Source organism: Erinaceus europaeus, chromosome 1 (genome assembly GCF_950295315.1).
Source record: "Erinaceus europaeus chromosome 1, mEriEur2.1, whole genome shotgun sequence".
In the NCBI taxonomy this organism is placed as follows: Eukaryota; Metazoa; Chordata; class Mammalia; order Eulipotyphla; family Erinaceidae; genus Erinaceus; species Erinaceus europaeus.
In genome coordinates this window covers 176114004-176137027 of record NC_080162.1, presented here as the reverse complement: position 1 = coordinate 176137027, position 23024 = coordinate 176114004, and the positions used below count along the sequence as shown (strand labels likewise).

Here is a 23024-nt window from a genome sequence, read left to right as displayed (position 1 = left end):
TGACTGTAAATTTCTTAAAGTAGTGTTTACTTTACTACTTCTTACAATAAATGGAAGATATCCAGAAGGTGCTATGTTGGATAAGATACTGAATTTTCAAGCATGAGGTACAAAGTTCAGTCCACAAAATCACATATTCTATGGTGATTCTCTGAAGTTTCTCTTTCTATTTTTTCACTCATTAATTAACAAATACATCTTTAATATACATTAAATTTAAGAGATAAACTCAAGGGGCTGGATAGTGGCACACTTGGTAGAGCACGCATGTTACAATGCACAAGGACTCAGGTTCCAGTCTGATTTTTTCTATCCAATACATAAAAAAGATTAAAAATTTTTAAAAGGAGAAGAAAATGTAAAAAGAAAGAGAGAGAGAGAGGAACTCAATAGTTTTGTAAATAAACAAAAGAGGACAATACAAATAAGTATTTGTGGTCATATGATAAAAATGTGACTGACTTTATATTCAGACCTTAGCACACAGCTTCCAAATAGATATCATGCAAATGATACATATATCTTATGTTTCAACATTTCTATTTTTATTTTTGTTTTAGATATTCATATATTTTAGCCTGATTTTCTCCATGTCTGAACAAACTCTCAGTTCTGACATCTCTATCAACACAACAATTAGAATTTAGAAAATAAATCTTCCAGTTTCCTAAGTTTAACTTCACAAAGATCACTATTGTCCTTTTAAATGAGAATATATATTTAGCTTGCTTTCTCTCCTTTCTTTGTTATCATTATTGTAGAAGTCAAGCTATCCCGATAGCTATTATTTCTGTTTCATTAGAAATTAATATTATTATTTGGAAGTGAGGCTTTCTTTCATTGTCATGGAGATACCAGTTTATCAAGATCCACTGACGATGAAAGCTCTGAAACCTGTCACCAGTAAGATAAGAAATAGATTATCTCTAATTTAGTCTTAGCTAGATTCTTTTTGAAAAGATCATTCTGTTTAATATTCATAGTTTTCAGTCCTCCCCAAAGAACAAAATAAAAAAATACTGAACCCACTTCACTAAGAATTATGTACAGATATGTAAAGGTTAGAGATTTTTCATGACTTCCATTAAATTAAAATATTATTATAAACTATAATGTAGGTATTATGAAAAACAATACAACTGAAAAAAGATAAATTAATAGCACTTCAGGATGTATCAGGTAGATAATTAAAAGTTAATAATACTAAATAATAATAACAAAAATAATAATAATAATAATAATATTTAAGCTAGACTTAGCTTAATTACATGTTGGCTGTTAAAACCATAAAAATGTCATTAGACATAATTTTCAACAATTTTCTTCCATATTTAGTATTGGCTTAGAGATTCAAATTTATTATTTATGTTTAATAGGCACTTTATTAAATATGAAAATAGTAAAAAAATGTTAGCAAAAAAGAAAAGTAATTTGAAGAGTGAAGCAATGCTGCAGGTGTCTCATTCCCTCTTTAGCACCCCTCCCCTCTCAATTTCTCTCTTTATCCAGTAAATAATAAATGAATAAAATTTAAAAGAATAGATTAAAAACAACTTTAAAATTAAAAATAACAATTAGTAAATATTTTCACATTCAGAAACTGAGAGTTCTATAGATAAGGCCATGTGAGCAATATCTCATTTGTTACAAATATCTCTTCACAGAATGAAATGAGAGAACAATGCATACTTTGTCATTTTTTTTGCTGGATCATAGATAGTATCTTACTTTCTTATTAGTGATTAAATATTGATTTACATAATTATGACATAACAGGAGTATATGATTCCACCATGCACCCACTAACAGTTCTGTGTCCCCATTCACTGGAAACTGTAGTAGCTCTCCTAAGGTGACAGGTGTCAATTGACTATTATTTCTATATATTTATAAATATATTTTCCCTTTTTTTTCCTATGGTCCTGCTGTCTCTTATATCCTACGTCACACCTACACCTATCACTACTTGAAAATGCCCTTTCTTTTTCCCCTCTTCTCTCTCCAGGTCTTGCTGGAATTGGATTTCAGAATACTCTGTTCATCTTCTCCTAACATTCCCCTCCTCTGGGGGTATAGATCAAAATTATTTATAGGTTACAGAAGGTGGGAGTTTTGGCTTCTTTAATTGCTTCTCCACTGGACATGGGCATTGGTAGGTTGATTTATACCCCCGGCCTGTTTCTGTTTTTTCCTAGTCGGTTAGGGCTCTGGAGATGTAAGGTTCTAGCACACACTGGTGAGGTCATCAGCCCAGGTAGTTTAGGTTGGAATCCTATTAGCATATTCAACTTGGTGGCTGAAAGGCTGTAAGATATAAAGCACAGCAAAATGTTTAGTAAACAGGAAGCAATAAGTAAAAATAGAGCAGATGAGAATAGGGATTTTTAGGGTGTAAAGAACCTTCTGCAACCCTCAATGACCCTGGGTCCATGCTCCCAGAGGGATAGAGAATGGGAAAGCTATCGGGGGAGGGGGTGGGATATGGAGATTGGGCGGTGGGAATTGTGTGGAGTTGTACCCCTCCTACCCTATGGTTTTGTTAATTAATCCTTTCTTAAATAAAAAAAAAAAAAAAAAGAACCTATGAGGTCTATTTTAAGTATTTTCCTAGAGGTCATGACTAGTAATTTTTACTTAAGCTTGCTAGCTAACATGCAAGTGAACTAAAAGTATTGTTTGGGAAGATGGTGTCAGAGTTAAAAATAGGGCTAGAAATTTGTACTAGGGCAGAGAGTAACTCCAAAACTTGAATAAAATAGTACAATTAAGTATTTATCCCATTGATCTGACCCAAGGCTCCTACACATTCACAGTTAGCAAAAAAGCCTGTATAATCTCTGAGTTCCTGTCAGTCTGAGTTCACAGTCCATGGTTCCACAACTGGGAACATTCTAGGCTGCACTCATTTTCTGACCAGTTTTCCTCTACTGGCCAAGTAGGCTTACCCAGCCTCCATTTGAAGAGTGGGGAAATCTCTACCATTGCTGATTTATAGTCTTGAAGAGGCCCACAAGAGATCTTACTATGACATTCCTGATGAAAGTGGCCAGTGATGGTAGAAAGAAGTATCTATTTGAGATCTAGGTTGATAATATCTATGTGGGAATCCAAGGATTTCTTGACTAGGGCTCTACATGATGCAGTGGGCTGCTATTGAGATATAATGTCAATGGCATCAATTTCCTGCTGGTATATATATTTTGTAGCCCTTTCTTTATCTGATGACTTCAGACTTTTTCCCAGTCATTAAAATGTTAACTGTCATTTGTTGTATCCAAACTTGTATTACATTTATGAGCTCTGACTTCAAGTTAGGAAGGAAAAGCATTTAGGATTTTAGTGGGATCTAAGTGAACCTTAAATTTTACTATATTTACTTCTTTTATAATTCTAATTAAGGGTGTCATAGAGGCAATAATTTTTCTTTACTTAATATATATTTTTGCTAGTATATATCTTAGCCAACTATACATGGTGTTTCTTCTGAAGCTTATAAAAGGGTGACAATAATGCTGATGCTGTCAGAAGATATTAGGAGTTATATCTAAATTTCTTTTCTGTAGTTATTTGAGCAGCTAGAGTGATTGAGGGAAGTGATTATCAGGGGTAGGAGAGGAGATTATCTAGGCCTAAGTAATAAATATTTGATTAGACAATTTATGGTGCCACCTTTAGGCCTTTATACTTCCTTGCCAAGTTTATTAGGTCTAAATCTAATCACAGCAGACTGCTCAGCAATTTTACTTTGAATTATACAGTTGCCCCTAATTTATAGGTATATGTATGCTTGTACCCAGTCCCCCTAGGTCCCAACCTATATCTAGGGTCTGTAACTGTTAGAGAGTGTGTCACCGGAAATGGAGCTAAGTAATCCTATGTGTTAGGAAAGGTTTCACAAGATTATTGGAACTGGAAGGTTGACATCTCAGTCTTGGTGTCCTTAATACAATACAAAATGAAAAGGCAGTGTCAGTTTAATGTGGATTAGGGGAAGTGGTTGCACTGATTTAATTGAGGTCAACAGAAATAGTATAACAAGGTAGGGGATTAAAAGAAAAAGCATGAAGAAATAAAACCAAAGTACCAGAGGTTCCAGGACTGTCTTATGTGTTGTAGTGTATGTAGGTCTGAGTTGATTCTGTTTGGGGCTCTCTGGGATTCCTGAATCATTATAACCTTTCAGTTGTTTAGAATATGGAAGTTTTCTTCTGTTATCTCCCCTAGTATGCTTTCCTCCCTTTCCTCTTTATACCATTGGTAAATCAATAATGTGTACATTACTTCTTTTGAGATCATCCCAAGTATCTCTGTTGTTGTTTTCAGTGTCTCTTAATCTCGTTTTTATTCCTCTTACTTCTTTCTTGGTTTTTTTCTAGTGTATCTTCAATCTTGCTAATTCCATTTTCTGCTTCTATTATTCTTCATTCACGTCCCTCATTCTTTAGTTCAGTTATTTTGTCATCATATTCAGTTTTATCATATTCAGCATTATCTTGTTCAGCTAGCTAGGCTCTTAGCTATTTCATCTTTCATCTCTCTAATTACCTCAAGATAGTTTGTGTTTTCTTTCAGACTCATTTGATGTTTCTCCATTTCTAACAATATTTCCTTCAAAAGCTCATTCACTCCTATGATTATAATATCAATTAATGTCCAAACACAATATTTTCCTCATTCTTAGTTGCTTCTAGATTGTTGGGATTGTTTTCTGGGCTTCTGCCTTGGCTCATTGCTGCCATGGTTTTTTTTTTTGTTTGTTAGTTTTGTTTGCTTTTTTAACCATTATATTTGGCATCTGTTGTAATTTGTGTCCTAGGTGTTGCTGTTCATGTATGATGTGAGGTGAACTCTGATCTACTGTTTCCTGAACTCCTGAATCCAGTCATGTTGTGGTCTGTCTCAGAAGTGGGTAGAGCTACTGTTATAATGGTGACACTACTGCCACTGCCTTTGGAAGATGAAAGGAAGGGTCTCATCTTTAAATTGAAGTGATGAATAGGTGACTAAAACAGCTACCAAAAAAATAATAATAAAAAACAAATAGCCTACAAACCAAATTAAAAAAAAAAAAAACTGTCCCCAAAACAAAACAAACAACAGCAACAAAACCAAAAAAAAAAAAAAAATTGGACAACCGCAGCCAAAAGAAGGAATATACACACACCAAAAAAAAAAAAAAAAAACAAGGAGGGAATTAACAAACAGAGCATATATTTGCTCACAATGGGGGGGGGTGTTGGTTTGATGAGGCTTTGCCTGATTGTTTCAGTGGACAGACATGTCAGCTTGTCAGATTGCTTGAGACTATCTGTAGTTCAGATCCAATCAAATAAGGTCACATGGATTCCCCCCTGCATGATGACAAAAGTTTAGTCCTAGAATTTGGCCTAAAGAGGTAAACTCCATAGAGGTTTCTCTTTCTCTCTGGATGCTCCTGTTTCCCAAATAATCTGCCTCTTTCCTGGGGTGTGGGGTTGGGAATGCAATGAGTGACTCACTGCTTGGCTCTCCTTTGGCCTTTTCAGTACCCTTTAGCCAATTTACAAATGTTTTTCACCAATGTTTTTCTTTTTGTCCCTTGCTCTGTGGATTCTCTCCCACTGGCCTGGAAATTCTGTTTCCATTCAGAGATGCCAGGATCTGAGGAGATTTCTTGAGGAGAGTTGGCTTGGTGTTGTCTTCATGCAGCCATGTTGACTGTCTCCTATAGATAGTTGTTTTATACATTTATTATACATATTTATTTATTTACTTATTTATTAGTGGTCACTCTAAATTGATGCTTTCAGATATATAGAAAGATACAGAGGCAGAAGGAAAGAAGAAAAGCTCCCCCCCCCCATATTGGGAGATTAATGTTTTGTATTCAGTAGTAAATACAATAATTTTTACATGCATAACATTTATCAGTTTTCCAGGACCACTAGGTCCTCTGTCATTCCTTTTCCAGGACCTGTACTCCCCCCCCCCCACCCACCCCAGAGTCTTTTACTTTGGTGCAATACACCAACTCTTTACCAGGTTCTGCTTAGTGTTTTTCTTTTCTGATCTTGTTTTATAACTTCTGCCTATGAATGAGACCAGCCCATATTCAGCCTGCTGTTTCTGACTTATTTCACTTAACATGATTTAGAAGAAAGGTTCTATTGTAATAATCTTCCTTCAGTGAGGTGGTGACCCACAGGACAAATTAAAGATACTATCCAGGTGAACTATTTTGCTGCCCATCCTAGCCATAAAATTGTATATGACCTTGTCAGAGAAGACATTAACTAAAGTAGAGTTCCTGGGGTCAACTAAAATAATATTAACAAAACTCCTTGGATTAACACAAATTTGATGTCATCATTCACACAGTTATTTGTTCATAGTTGTGTATCTTAGTAAGCATGGTAAATTTTAGTTCGTTTTATAATTTACATGTTTTCAAAAATGTTTCCAATTAGAAAACACACTGTAATATTATGATTACTGATACTGATATTGCTTATATAGTTTTAACAAATCTTAGGAAATCTCATTCCTGCCTAGATAACATAGAAAACCATCACACTTGAATATATATGGCCTGTTATATCCAACTGTTTGTTTATTGTCACCACAAAAACAGTAAAAAAAATTTGTACATTTTAAAAAATATTTTTATTATTGTATAGGGACAGAGAGAAATTGATAAGGGAGTTAGACATAGAAAGAGAAATAGATGATGTCATGACATCATCTCCCCAGACATAAATTGGATCCACCTGCATATCAGATGCCAGGCTCAATGAAAAAAAAAAAACTAGTATAGTCATGGGCCCTTTGGAATATAACTAAAATAGGCCTACTAACTATCTACAAAATGGAGTCCCCTAAATCTTCATCTGCATTATTCTATCTGTTAGGTTCATGATTAGTCAGCAACTTGTTTGGCTTTATATGTTAAATCTTCTTCAGCCACCAGGTTCCAGATGCTACCATGATGCCAAACAGACTTCCCTGGGCAGACAATCCCACCAATGTGTCCTGGAGCCCCGCTTCCCCAGAACCCCACCTCACTAGGGAAAAAGAGAGAGACAGGCTGGGAGTATGGATCGACCTGTCAACATCATTGTTCAGCAGGGAAGCAATTACAGAAGCCAGACCTTCCACCTTCTACACCTAGTAGTGACCATGGGTCCATACTCCCAGGAAAGCTCCATACTCCTAGGAAAGCTATCAGGGGAGGGGATGGGATACAGAGTTCTGATGGTGGGAATTGTATGGAGTTGTACCCCTCTTATCCTATAGTTTTTGTTAATGTTTCTTTTTGATAAATAAAAATTAAAAAGAGAGAGAGAAAAAACACAGAGACATTTGTAGCTCTGCTTCACCACTCGTGAATCTTTTCCCCTACAGGTGGGAATCAGGTGCTTGAAAGGAATCCTTGAGCATGATAGTGTTTGCACTTAACCAGGTGCACCACCATTTGGCCCCTGTACGGTTGCTCTTCAGTGCATCTTAGATACTAGAGTCTCTTGAAAATATGTAAAATACTATGAAGTATTCCCTCAGAGATCTCTATGCTGGGCTAGCTTCATGGGAGAGAGACCAGGAACTGGTGGCTCCATGGTAATACAATTCTTTATTTATGCAGACACCCCAGAGTAGGGTGTTAGCTCAGCAGGTTAAGCTATGTGACGCCAAACTGCAATGGCCGCCTCCCGCTCTGCACACCAGCCCTTCTCCAGGTCAGGACGTGGGAGAGAAAAGAGAGTAAAACCAGAACAGAAGTGCGCTTTATAGGGTTAAACCTGAAGTGGCAAGTTGGAATGGAGATGGCTGAGAAAGGAGGTGGAGAAAAAAAAGAGCAGGAAGGGAGAAAACTTCTGTAGCAATGGTTGCTAGGGTTTTAACTGGCAGGATTAATGTACCCTGCAGGCAGGGTGGGTCTCCAGGTAGAAAGAATGTAGATCAATGGGTAGGGATCTTTCAGGCAAAACAATGATCATGCAAATAGGCCATAGTATCAGCAATGGAGCATGGAACAGGGAGAGCTGTTTAATGTCCAACATCTCTGTGTACATAAACATGCATATATAGTTTCCTTTTGTTAAGAGGCTGCTTCCTATAACCAATTCATCTCCCCTTCTCTCCCACTTATTTTTTTCCTCCACGGTTAATGCCAGCACTAGGAACCCACAAATCCACTGCACCTAGGAGTCTTTTCTTTTTTTCTTAATTTGGAAAATAAAAGAATGAAATTGAGAGGGGAGAGAAGACAGAGAAGAAGAAAGAAAGAAAGACAGAAGCAGACCTGCTTCATGGCTTGTGACATGTCCTTCATAGAGGTGGGGAGCCCGTGCTCAAATAAGGACTTTTGCACTGGCCCTTGAGCTTAGTGCTACATGTGCATAACCCAGTGTACCATCATCCATACCCCTAACCAATATATCTCTATGCTTCATTCTGATTGGATCATCCTGGCTCCATGGATTTCATCACTGAAATACCATAAACTATTACATGCACAAGAGTTACACATTTCAAGTGTCAAATAATTACTATAGGTAGATATATAATTTAGTGTTCTTGGTAAAAGACATATATAGAGTATTACTAGTATATTAATCACGGATCCTTGACTTCACTCATCAATCCCATATTCTAATGTATTATATCAATTTTATCTAAATATTCCAGTGTGCTAGTTAGTGTATGTGAGTGTGATAGAGAGAGATAGAGAGAGAAAACTTGGCTATAACTTGGTACTCAGTATTCAATAAATAGATTGATGCCACTATTATAATCATATTTAAATTCACACTTTCAGGTATGATCAATCTAGCTTTCTTTTTTAATATTTATTTATTCTCTTCTGTTGTTGTAAATTAACTTAAAAACAGGTTTGGGGGTAGGGGCTGCTGCCTGTGGCGTGTAGAAGGATTCACAGCGGGAGCTGGGAACTGGTTTAATCAATACACGGTTTATTAGGGTAAACAGGTAAAAGGCAAAATAAGCAGTTATCATCAAGGGTTAAGCGTACACTAGGTCTATAAAGTCTGAATATGGTTATCAAAGTTTAGTCCCATAAGATAAACAATTATAAGCTCTGTTAAAGGTTGCTCATGGCTGTAAAGGGGTCTAAAACTTTACTGGCTAGCAGAGTCACACGTGTTCAGTTCTCAGGAGAAGTAGACATGGCAGATGGATGCCTGGAGCACCTCCACTACAGCCAAATAGAGACAGAGTTCCAGCTGCTGTCCTTTTAAGTCTATTCAAGCTACCCACAATGCTTTGCACACTAGCACAGTCTGGACTCACCTACAGTAAACCATGCACCTGCATAGATCATTGCATACTGTCAGCCTTCTGTCGCCAAGACTGACATCACTAATGTGTCTGGTCTTCCATCCATGGTCACTGGCATATAGCGTCACCACATTCTGTTACCCTTGCTGTTTTATTATTGTAGTTATTCATGTCGTTGTTGTTGCATAAGACAGAAAGAAACGGAGGAGAGGAAGACAGAGGAGGAGAGAAAGACACCTGCAGATGTGCTTCACCACTTGTGAAGCAATGCCCCTGCAGGTGGGGAGCTGGGGGCTCGAATCAGGATCCTTATGCTGAACCTTACGCTTTGTGCCATCTGCGATTAACCTGCTGCACTACTGCCCGACTCCTGATCAATCTATTTTTCATAAAATGTCTACTTCTGTATATTCAAATCTTTGTCAAACATAGCAATTCCTTCCAGAAAAAAAAATTATCTACTAATTAAGTAGTGAAGAAGTGGGATTCTGTGTTGCTGATTTTAATAATCAACAAAAGATGAGAGTCCTTCAGAAATGTTTATTTTAAGACTAAACATTTAAATGTTGGGTTATTTTTATTCTCTGGATTATTTTAATTATCAAATAATACTCAATTTGATTTGACATATTTTGTTTTTGGTGTTTCAGACATCTGTTATAACAAGTAGGAGTAGCACTTGTTGAGGATCCAAAGAAGGATGTATAAAAATAAGCTACTTGGGAGTCGGGCGGTAGCGCAGTGGGTTAAGCGCAGGTGGCGCAAAGCACAAGGACAGGCATAAGGATCCCGGTTTGAAGCCCAACTCCCCACCTGCAGGGGAGTCGCTTCACAGGTGGTGAAGCAGGTCTGCAGGTGTCTATCTTTCTCTCCTCCTCTCTGTCTTCCCCTCCTCTCTCCATTTCTCTCTGTCCTATTTAACAATGACAACAACAATAATAACTACAACAATAAAACAACATGGGCAAGAAAAGGGAATAAATAAATAAAATAAATATTAAAAAAAATTTTTTTTTAAATAAGCTACTTAATCTCAACTTGCAAGGTTTGTTGTTGTTTTTTGTCACCAGCATTATTGCTGGAGCTCAGTGCCTTCAAGGTGAATCCACTGATCCTAGTAGTCTTTATTTCCTTATTCTTTTTTTTTTCTATTTTACTTTCTATTTTACTGGATAAGACAGAAAGAAATTGAAAGGAAAAGAGGAGGAGACAGAGAGGGATGGAGGAATAGAGAAATAAATATCTGCAGACCTGCTTCACTGATACTGAAAGTGAAGCATCCCCCTCTACAGGTGGGGAGCAGGGACTTGAACACCTTCTTGACTGGGTGTGCCACTGTCCAAGCTGAAAGTTCTTAATTATACTTTGGTATTAAATTTATGCAAAACATTTATTATAGAATCTTTGTGTCAAATAACACCAATGTATTATAAGTAAGCATTCTATGTTCACAATAATATATTATAAAGAAACATAACTAGTGGAGTCTCAATATTGCTTTTTTTTGTTAAACTTTACCTAATAAATGTCATATCACTCTGAGTTTTTAAATATTAGATTTAATTATCCACAGAAGCAAAATTTCCCAACAAATAATATTCTCAAGTATCTAACTTTTAATAGTCAGCTTCTTATCTCAAAGGGTGTATCATTTGTCTTTTTCAGCATACTTTATACATAGCTACTTTCCATTAAAATAAGTGCACTTAAGTAGATGTGTAGCTTCCCAACCTATAATAGAAATAGTATTCATCCATTCCTATTAATTTGCTTACTGAAAAAAAATCAGCAGTGTGTTTAATAGACTTTAATGTACTGAGGTCATATATTGACCCCTAAAACATTAGATAGACACACAATAATGTACTATTACAACTAAGAAGCTCCAGGAATTTTAATTGCCTTCATTATAATTGTGAATTTCAGTTTTAAATGCCACTGCTGATCAGGGTTGGCAATATCATTTTTATCCTGGTTATTAGCCAAGCCAGTCAAAGTTTAACATCACAATGCCCCTACACAAAATTAAAAAAATACTAATAATAAATAGATAAGGCCTAATGAATGAAGAGGAGGGATAGAGTGGTATCACTATGAGCATTGCTGCAGTCTTCCTGATTTTCTCATTTAGAAAGTTTTTGTCAAGCAGTAAGTACAGATTCACTATTATTTATGAAACTAAAATATCTAGTTACAAATATTTGAGAAACAGCTCTGTCAGAAATCTTTTGAAGTCACAGTAGACAAGAGTGACAAGGAACTATGTGTAGTGGAAATTACATTCTAGGCCTTTGGACTAAGGTACTGTTTCATTAAATGCCTGGCAAAATAAAGAGAAAAAATTTCAGTAAGCAGTATAATTTAGAATAGATAGGTGTTTAAAAATAAATAAATAAATAAGGCTTGGGAAATAACATTATGGCTATGCAAGCAGACTCTCATGCCTGAGGCTTTCAGGTCCCAAGTTCAATCTCCTGCAATGCCATAAACCAGAACTGAGCAATGCTCAGTTAAATAAATGAATAAATAAATAAGAAATAACTATTTGATATACTTCTGAAGTATATTGTTGGTTTGATGGTTCAAGAAAAACTTGAAGAGATATTAGATGCTATTTGAATTATACAATTCATTATATGTTACTTGTTCACATAACTAGTTAAGAACAGAGCATTATAGGAAATGAAGTGCAAGGGCCAGGCTATAGCACAGCAGATTAAGTGTACATGGTGGTGGTTTCACTTGAGGTGCAGAAGTTTTACAAATTGATGTAGTCCCATTGGTTTTTTACTGTTTTTGTTTTCATTTCAGATGGATTTGGGTCATTGAAGAAGTCTTTAAAATTTATATCTGAAAGATTTCTATCAATGTTTTCCTCCAAATATTTGATGGTTTCTGGTTTAACATCCAAATCAATGATCCATTTGGAGTTTACTTTTGTGTGTAGTGGTTCAGTTTCTCCGCTGTTTCATTCCTCTGGTCAGTTTCATTTTTCTGTTTCATTCCCATTTTTTCCAACACCATTTGTTGAAGAAGCTTTCTCTATTGAGCATTTTGGACCTTCTCAAAAATTAAATCCTATAGGTGAGGCATCTGAATCATGAATTCTCAGTTCTAGTCCATTAGTCACTGTGCCTATTTTTTTCCAGTACTAGGTAGTTTTGATTATAATAGCTCTATATAAACAGCTATTATAGGAGCATGATGCCTTGAGTCTAGTCCTTTTATTTTTTCAAGATTGCCTTGATGATTCTAGATATTTTCTGGTTCCACATAAATTTTTATAGCTTTTTAAAAATTTTCCCTTTTGTTGCCCTTGTTTAACATTGTTGTGTTTTTTTTCTTTTTTATATTATAATTTTTATAGCTTTTGTTTTATTCTATTTAAGAAACTTGGTGAGGCTTTTATGGGATTGTGTTATATCTGTATATAATTCTAGCTAGAATAGTCAATTTGAGGATGTTAAACCTTTTGTCCCATGAACATGGTATATCTTTCTAATTCTTTGTATCTTTTTCTATTTCCTTGAATAGTGACTCACAATTTTTAGTATGCAAATCTTTCACTTCTTTTTTTTTAAGTTTACTCCCACATATTTGATTGTTTTTACTGCTATACTAAATGGGATCAGTTTCTGAATTTCGTTTTATGACTTAGTGTTTGTGTAGTGTTTTGTAACCTGGTGCTTGACTATATTGGTTAGTATTTTCCAGGAAAATCCTGCTGGACTATTTAGGATTTTCTATTTGTATTATCATATCATCCATGAATAATGACAGTTTGCTTCTTTTCTTCCACTGAATCCCTGTGATTCCTTTCTCTTGCCTACTTTCTATGGCTAGGGATTCCAATACTAGTTGAATGATAGGATTGGTTGTGGGCAGCCATATGTAGTACCTGATCTAAGTAGAATTATTTTCAGTCTCTCATCATTGAGTATGATGCTGAGGTTTTTGGTACATAGATTCAAGTATATTCAAAGAAATTTTCTATCTCTTCCCATTTTTTGTAGTGTTTTGATCATAACTGTGTGTTGGATCTTGTTAAAAACTATCTACATCTATGGAAATACTCATGTGGTTTTTGGTACTTCTTTTGTTGATGTGGTAGATCACATTTATTGATTTGCATATATTGAACCAGCCTTCCATCTGTGGGATAAATCCCACTTGGTCGTGATGTAAAATATTTTTAATGTATTGTTGTATCTAGTTAGTTATACTTTTGTCCAGTACCTTATAGCATCATCAGCAACATTGGACTGTAGTTTCCATTATTTGTTGTGCTGTCTGATTTTGGTGTCAGATTATTAGCTTCACAGGGAGTCTTTCTATATCCTTGATAGCTTGAAAGAGCTTGAAAGTATGGGTACTAGCTCTTCTTTAGTGGTTTTGTAAAATTCATTTGTAAAACAATCCAGCTTGGACTTTTACTTTTGGGAAGGCTGTTGATTACTATTTCAATTTCTTTGGATATAATTGGTCTACTCATGTTTTCTGGTTCTTTCTAGTTCAGTTTTGGAAGGTTATATCTTCTTTGGACTTTTTCCACCTCTTCCAGTTTCTCTAGCATTGCTGTAAATAGTTTTTCATAGAAAACTTGCATACTATTTCTGCAATATCGATTGTGATACTTTTTTATTTATAATTGTGTATATTTGTTTATTACTATTTGTTATAATATTCTTCCCTCTTTTAGTGAGTGTTACCAATGGGAGTTTGTCAATTTTCTTATGTTTTCAAAGACCTGTCACTTAGTTTCCTTGATCTTTTGTATGACTCTTTTATTTTTCAATGCTATTTATTTCTTCCCAAATTTTAATTATTCCATGATTTCTTGTTTTGTGTTTCCCTTTTTTTTCTTCTTCTAACACATTGAGTTGTACAGTCAGGTTGTTTATGTGAACATTTTCTTTTTTCCTAGTGCATGTTTCTTTGGCTATGCATTTTCCTCTTAGTACTGTCTTAGCTATGTCCCAAATATTCTGATAGCTCATAGCTCAATTTTCATTACATTTTCAAGACATTTTAATTTCTTCCTTAATCTATTTTGACCCAGTTGTCATTAAACAGTGTATTATTTAATTTCCAAAGTTTGGGAACTTTTCTTATTTCCTGTTTGTTGTTGAATGTTAGTTTAATTCCACTGTGGTCTGAGAAGATGCCCGGGATTATTTCAGTGCTCTTGAATTTGCTTACATGGTTTTTGTGGTCTAACATATGATCTATCCTTTTAAATGTTCCATGTGCACTTGAAAATAATGTGTATTTTATTTCAAACCTGGGATGAAGGGTTCTTATGATGCCAATAGCTTTATTCTACCCACATATTTGTTTAGTTCTCTTTTGTCTTTTTTAATTATCTGACTGAATGATCTATTTGAATGAGTGTGGTGTTAAAGTCTCTTACTACTACTATATTGCTTTTGATGTATTTTTATAGCTCTTTTAGCATAAATTTGATGTATTTTGATGGTCCCTCATTGGGTGAATAGATGTTAATTAGTGTTATGTTCTCTTGATTGATTGATCCTCTGAACATTGTGTAATATCACCCCTATCATTTATTGCTTTATTTACTTTAAAGTCTATCATGTCAGATATAAACATAACTGCTCCTTCCCCTTTTTTGTGGACTATTAATTTGTATGATGGTGTTCCATCCTTTCACTTTTATTCTGTTTTTGTCCTGTTGAGTTAACTGGAATTCCTGCAGACAATATATGGTTGGGTTGAGCTGTGTTTTCTTATCCCACTTCCTACTCTGTTCCTTTTAACAGTGAGATCAGACCATGGACATTATATATTTAAGATATTTTAATGTCCTTATTGTAAACTTGTGTTCTTATATAAGACGTTTTTTATTTGTGTTATTCTTTTTATCTATAGGAATCCTTTGAGAACTTCCTATAGAGCAAGTTTGCTGATAATTCAGCTATTGCTTGTCTGAGAAGGTCTTTATCTGTCCATTTATTCTGAATGATTGTCTAAAAGGGTAAAGTATTCTTGGCTAAAGACTTTTCTCACAGAGCACTTGATAAATATCTTGCAATTTCCTTCTGAAAATTCTGTGTGGGTAAATCTGCTTATAATCTTATGGAGGTTTCCTCTGCATATTGCTATGTCTTTCTCTTGTAGCCTTCAGAATCCTTTTTATCTTTAGACTATGCCATTTTAATTACGATGTATATTGGTTTACATAGATCTCTGTCAATTCTACTTGGACCTCTTTGAGCTTCTTGAATCTTTATACCATTCCTATTGTTTAGTGTGGGCAAATTTTCTTCTATTATCTTATCTATTATGTTTTTACCTTCCTCTTTTTTTCTGGCAGAGCAATAATTCATATATTACATCTTTTGGAGTCTTCCAATATGTATCTGAATCTCTCTTTAGATATCTTTTAAAAAACATTTATTTATTTATTTGTTCCCTTTTGTTGCCCTTGTTGTTTTATTGTTATAGTTATTATTGTTGTCAGATAGGACAGAGAGAAATGGAGAGAAGAGGGGAGACAGAAAGAAGGAGAGAAAGATAGACACCTGCATACCTGCTTCGCCTGTGAAGTGACTCCCCTGCAGGTGGGGAGTAGGGGCTCAAACTGGGATCCTAATGCTGGTCCTTGTGCTTTACACTACCTGTGCTTAACCCGCTGCACTAAAGCCTGACTTCCATCTTTTTAGTTCTTATTTTTTAGTTTCCTCTAATTTATTCTTGACCTGACTAGTTCTGTTTTCTTCCTCAGTTGTTCTGCTCTCAGTTCCCTCAGTTTCATTTCTTAGTTAAGCTATTATGATACTTTGTTCAATTATTGTATTAATTGGTTAAGCTAGTTTGGCTCCTAACTCATCTATTTTATCTTTGAGATCTGTAATTACCTCAAGATGGCTCTTGATTTCTCTTCCAGTCTCATATGTGTTTTCCTCATTTATGTTAATATTTCCATCAAAGGCTTTCATCTTGTAATTATTGTGTCAGTTAATGCTTGGGTATTTTCATAATTTTTATTTGCTTCTGGATCATTGAGATTTTTTTTTCTGGGCTTCTGTCCTGGTTCATTGTTGTAGAAGTTCTCTTTCTTTCTTTCTATCTTTTTGTCTTCTCATTATATCTGTTATCTTTTAAAATGTGTGTCCTGGATGTTTACCTATGTAACTTTTATATAGATATCCCCTGGAATGTCTTTATTTTTGTACATTGCTTGTGGAGCTTGTTTCTTCTTCAGATGCAACAGATTCCTAGAAAAGATAACTGTAGGAAACTTACAAAGATAGTCTACTAGGGCTATAGTTTACTTCTGATGAAGGTGGGGTACACCTGAATCCCTGTACAGAAGTAGGTTAGTTAAAGAGAGAAGTTACTAATTAACAAAACAATAACTTCAGTCCACAAATTTATTTGACAATGATATAGCAGTCAGGATGAGTTTGTTACTAAAGCTTTGGTCAGATTTTTAGATTCCCTGTTAGGAGAAGTATGGAGTAGCTTCAAGAGTCTCTGACCTCCCACTACAAATGTAGACCATGTTATGGTATAGATGCTGGCTATGGCTGAAACTTGGCAAAAAGGTCCTTGTAGCCCAGTGCATAGCTGCTTAAAACTCCAGAAAAATCAGGAAAGGAACACTGTAGTCTTTTGCAGGGGCAGTATTATTTATTTTATTTGACTTAAAATAAATAAAATTTTGAAAAGTAGTGATAGACATTACTTAATGCTCAGAGATCAGTCAATCAAGAAGACTTAAAAATTATTAAAATCTATGCACCCAATGATAAGCCGTCTAAATATATCAGACATCTACTGAAAGAGCTACAGCAATATATTAACAGCAACATATCATAGTAGAGGAATTCAACACCCCACTCTGTCAACTTGACAGATCATACAGGCAGAAAATCAATAAAGACATGAGGGTGCTAAATGAGGAGATGGATAAACTAGAATTATTGGACATTTTCTGAGTCATTCATCCCAAGAAACTGGAATACACATTCTACTCAAGTCCACATGGCTCATTCTCAAGGATAGACCATATGTTAAGCCACAAAGACAGCATCAGCAAATTCAAGAGCATTAAAATCATCCCAAGCATCTTCTCCAGACCACAGTGGAATTAAATGAACACTGAACAATCAACAAAAGACTAGTAATAGTCCCAAAATGTGGAAGTTCAACAGTACACTACTTAACAACCACTGGGTCAAAGAGGAAATCAAGGAAGAAATCAAAATGTTTTGAGAGTTCAGTGAAAATGAAGACACAAGCTATCAAAATATTTGGGACACAACTAAGGCAGTACTGAGAGGGAAGTTTATAGCCATACAAGCACACATTAGGAAACAAGAAAAAGCACAAATAAACAGCCTAATTGCACATCTTAAAGACCTAGAAGAAGAAGAACAAAGGAACCCTAAAGCAACCAGAAGGACAGAAATCACTAAAGTTAGGACAGAAATAAATAACATTGAAAATTAAAAAAAAAAAACAACATGCAAAAGATCAACAAAAGTAAATGTTGGTTCTTCGAAAGAGTGAACAAAATCAACAAACCTTTAGCCAGACTCACAAAACAAAAAAGGGAGAAGACCCAAATAAAACGGATAGTAAATAAAAGAGGAGATATCACAACAGATACCATAGAAATTCAAAATATCTTAAGAGATTTATGTGAACAACTATGCCACCACAGCATAGAAAAACTGGAAAAAGCTAGAGAAATTGGAAGAAATGGAAAATTTCCTAGATACCTAAGAGCTTCCAAAATTAAGTAAAGAGGAACTAGATAACATGAACAGGTCCATCACAGCTAATGAAATTGAAACAGTTATCAAAAACCTTCTCCAAAATAAAAGTCCTGGACCAGATGATTTTACAAATGAATTCTACAAAATCTTCAAAGAAGAATTAATACGTCTCTTTCTAAAAGTCTTCCAGAAGTTTGAAAACACTGGGATACTCCCTTCTGGTGTCTATGAAGCCAACATCACTGTGGTACCAAAAGCAGACAGGAGCACAACCAAAAAAGAAAACTACAAACCAATGTCTCTGATGAACATAGATGCTAAAATATTGAACACAATTCTAGCCAATCAGATAAAGCAGTCTATTAAAAACATTGTTAATCATGACCAAGTGAAGTTTATCTCAGGTATACAAGCTTGGTTTAATATACATAAATAAATCAATGTGATCCACCACATCAATAAAGGCAAGAACAAAAACCACATGATCATATAAATAGATGCAGAGAAAGCCTTTCACAAAATACAACATCCCTTTATAATCAAAACAGTACAAAAAAATGGGAATAGATGGAAAATTCCTCAAGATAAAGGAGTCTATATATAGCAAACTGACGGTCAACATCATACTCAATGGTGAAAAACTGGAAGCATTTCCCCTCGGATCAGGTACTAGACAAGACTGACCACTATCATCATTATTATTCAATGTAGTGTTGGAAGTTCTTGCCATAGTAATCAAGCAGGAGCAAGGAATTAAAGGGGTACAGATTGGAAGAGAAGAAATCAAACTCTCCCTATTTGCAGATGACATAATAGTATACATAGAAAAACCTAAGGAATCCAGCAAGAAGCTTTTGGAAATCATCAGGCAATACAGTAAGGTGTCAGGCTACAAAATTAACATTCAAAAGTCAGTGGCATTCTCTATGCAAACACTAAGTTAGAAGAAGTTGAAATCCAGAAATCAATTCCTTTTACTATAGCGACAACAACAAAAAAATATCTAGGAATAAACCTAACCAAAGAAGAAAGACTTGTATACTGAAAGTATGAGTCACTACAGGTCCAAGAAGGATGACAAGGACCTAGTGGGGGTTGTACCGTTATATGGAAAAATGGGAAATGTTATGCATGTACAAACTATTATATTTACTGTCAAATGTAAAACATTAATTCCCCAATAAAGAAATTAAAAAAGAGAAAAAAAACTAATAAAAGTAAAATGGACACATAGAGAAGGTATAAACAGACTAATAATACATATACAGATTCTTAAAAGGAGGTAAAAAGATGAATAGAAAGCATAAGGAAAGAAAAGGGGAGAAAGCAAATATGAATGTACAAACATGCACACACTCAACGTTGGGAGTTGTACTAGTGTGTAAAGGCTTAAAGGAGGCAGGCAGTTAGTTCCCTTATTGCAAACTGGGAACACTGTTTATCTAATGGATCTTCTCCAAGTTCCTAAAGTACCTATCTTCCCAAGACTCAGCTACAGTGATAAGTGGGTAGAACTACAGAACTGGGTTTGGCTATGTGATTATTGCAGGAGATATACCAACATCTGTCAAGTTGACTCTGGCCCACTTTGCAGTTCAGGACCAGTAATGGGAAGGCCAAACACACTTGCACTATGCTCTGATCCAACAGGAAGACTGGCCTGAAGGCAGGCTGTCCCTTTAGAGGTTTCCTTATCAGGGTTATAATCCATTATTTTCCCACTGTCACTGCCCCTGTTCTGTGTAGTCTGTAGTTCCTATTGTTCTTATTTTCTTTGAAGACTCACTCTAGGCAAAATACTACAGGTAGGATAGGCTTGAAAGAACACTGCACTCTCTGGGAGGTTTAATTCTCTGGTCTCAGGTAGCCAAGGAATTAATTTTCTAATGTTATGAAAATACATTGATGTAGTATTTTATGTACTTAAGCAAGGAGTAAAAATAAGTGTACAGCAGAAATGAAAATGTTTTTCTTTGGTTAGAGTGTGTAACTTGCTATGTACCATCTAGGTTCAAGGCCCTGAAGCAAATGGGAATGCTATTGTATAAGGGGAAACTACTGTATATTGTTTTGCAACACCTCATCCTCCCAAATTCACATCCTAGCTGTCCCTCTCTCTTTTTCACTGGCTGAATGAAATGTGATCCTGGGAATGATGCAAACACATATGTTCAAGGCCTTTGCTCTGCCAGAAAAATTTTAAAAAATAATATGTGCAATGAAATTGAAAAAAATGAGCTCTTTTTGAATCTAATATTCTTAATATCACTATAATAAAATTTATGAATTTGAATGTCCTGCTTATTTCAAGACAATTCAGCAACAGTAAATTAATGCAGTCTCCAATTTCTAAGAACTCCATGTATTTTAAAACTGAATTCCTACTTTCTCTTGAACAAACTACAGTGCTTTTTTTCTCAAAGATTATAATTCAGCAGGTTTAAGCATTTTATTTCACAAGTAAGTAAGCATAATGTCCTTGATCAAAGAAAACAGCTAAGTAAATATCAGTTGGTTTCCAAAATCTAGCCACCTGACATATTAAAATAAACTCAGTGGCCATCCTCTGTTTCATCATAATACAAATATTCCACAAATTGCCAATGGATAAAGTTACAGTTACAGAAATATTACAGAAGAAGCTTTATAGTATCTTCCATGATCTCTTGAAGTAGATCTGACTTGTAAACAAATCCATTGATAAAATCCTGCCTTCTGAACTGGAAAAAAAAAGTATTAAAATACATATATCTAAATAATTCTGTTTACTTGTGGCAAATAAATTAAGCTTATTCCTATTCACACGAATCATTCAATTTCTTTCCTGTCAAGTAAGTAGTTTCTAGTAGTAGAAAAGTAATCTAAAATATGTAGACAGTGTGGCTTGCATGTTGGAGCCCCTTGCTTCAAGGACTTTATTAAGTCAGAAGAAGCAAGTAGCTGGAAATATGAATCCAAATTACTACACATCAAAGATAAAATGGACAAATAAAAGAAAAATGTACTGTTACAGCTTTCTTCCTCATCTAGAAGGACTTGACGTTGATCATATCCTCAATCTCTTAAAATATATACTGTCACCCTGTCCTTTCACTTATTCAGTACTTTCATCCAATTACATTTCAAATTTTTTGTAATTAAAATCATGGATAGGTCATTCAATTTCTAAAGTTGTTTAGAGAAAATGAGACATAAGAATATTAAGGACTTTAGGAACGAAACACACATTTCTACTTGCCATAATATTTTAATATTCATTCTGCATGCAGCTATACATACCCCTTCCCAGCTTTAAATTGTATACATATTTGCCAAAGTGTCTTACAATTTTCCTCACACATTGCTTATACAGTGAACAGAATAGAAGATAAAACTCTATGGCTTACAATTGTATTCCTCTTTCTAGATTGCTTAGACTTAACAACTTTGGACAATGTCATTTTTACTGTTCCCAGTCTGTCAAAGTGATAAGCATGTAGTCAAGGGTTTTTTTTATCACAAGAAATCAAAAAATCACAAAGCAAATCACATCATTATGTTACTGAACCTCAGTCTTTTCATCTATATTAAACTCTATAGAAAAAAAGAAGTTTGCCAAGAAATTATTATTTTTAGTGCAGTCATGATCGTTTCTAGTTATCATTTTCTTTCTGAGATGCAAAGAATGATGCTAATTTTTCAACGTCATTTTAAGAGACTACCTGTGATTCTTTTTAAAAGTTTTCTTTAATCTGTGTTAACTATAAGAAGACATTTTTAAAATATTTATTCTCTTTTGTTACCCTTGTTCTAGTGTGTAGTTATTATGTTGTTCTTACTGATGTCATCATTTAGGGCAGAGAGAAATGGAGAGAGGAGGAGAAGACAGAGACAGGAGGAGAACGCTAGAAGAAGAAGGAAGAGGAGAAGGATAAACACCTGCAGACCTGCTTTATCGTCTGTGAAGTGACCTCCCTGCAGGTGGGGAGCCCGGGCTCCAACTGGATCCGTATGTTGGTCCTTGCACTTCGCTCCATGTGCGCTTAACTTGCTGTGCTACCACCCGACTCCCTAAAAAGACGTTTTTTAAAAAGACATATCTAAATTTTCTACTGCCTATTTCTCTAAATCAAGTCTTCACTGCTGTGGAAGAAGTAGAATTTTTTCCTTAGAACCCCACTCTTCACTCTTGCGTCTTGTACCTACCATTTTCCTTATATTATTATGAGAGCAAGTATGACTGAAGCAGAATTAGATATTAGTAAGAAATCAATTGGATGGACAGGACAATGCTAAAATCCAAAATAAGATACCTTAAATGGTATGCGATGACTTACAAAGTAATAAAGTAAGTGACGACATAATCTGATTCTACTTGATTGAACAAGAAAAATAAATTCACTTAGTCGAAGGATTCCAGGATTCTATTTTTGGGTTTGTTTTTATGAAATTATATGACAAGTGGTGGTTGCAGGAGAAATGTTGAACTCAAAAGACTTATGAGGGTCTTCAATAATGCTTGTATCTGAAACTTAGTCAATGAAGATTTTAAACGTATGCTTCATTCTGCACCATCTTTATTTCAAAACTGCTTTGTATCCTGCATGATATTAAATATGTGCATTGCTTTCACAGAAAGGGAAACTAATAGGAAACAAATTTGGACTATAGAAACTGTACTGGAGCACATCCTTCTAATGCAGTCATCTGTCTCATCTGGCCCCAAGAGAGGATTCTAATAATGTTATCATTTGAGTCCCATTTCAAGCACTTTGCATTTTTATGTATGCTAAAGAATTCAGCTAGTCATCCAACTGGCATAAGCAACAGGAAAACTTCCTTTAGAGAACAGGTGTACAAGCAAACAAATTCTTTATGTGCTTGAAAATTGATCCTTTAATGCAGAAAACTCAGCGGTATTGAATTGGCAAGTGGAGGTGGAAGAGATCACATCTGCCAGGTAGAGGAAACAGATGTGATGTCCTACCCCTACGCCCCCTTCCTACCTTCTAACAGACTCAGAAATCA

General features: G+C 35.1%; 1 pseudogene; it reads left to right on the top strand.

The window, feature by feature from the left end:
• Positions 1-845: 845 nt before the first annotated feature.
• Positions 846-23024, top strand: part of LOC107522980 (large ribosomal subunit protein eL30-like) — an 80183-nt pseudogene continuing 58004 nt past the window's right edge.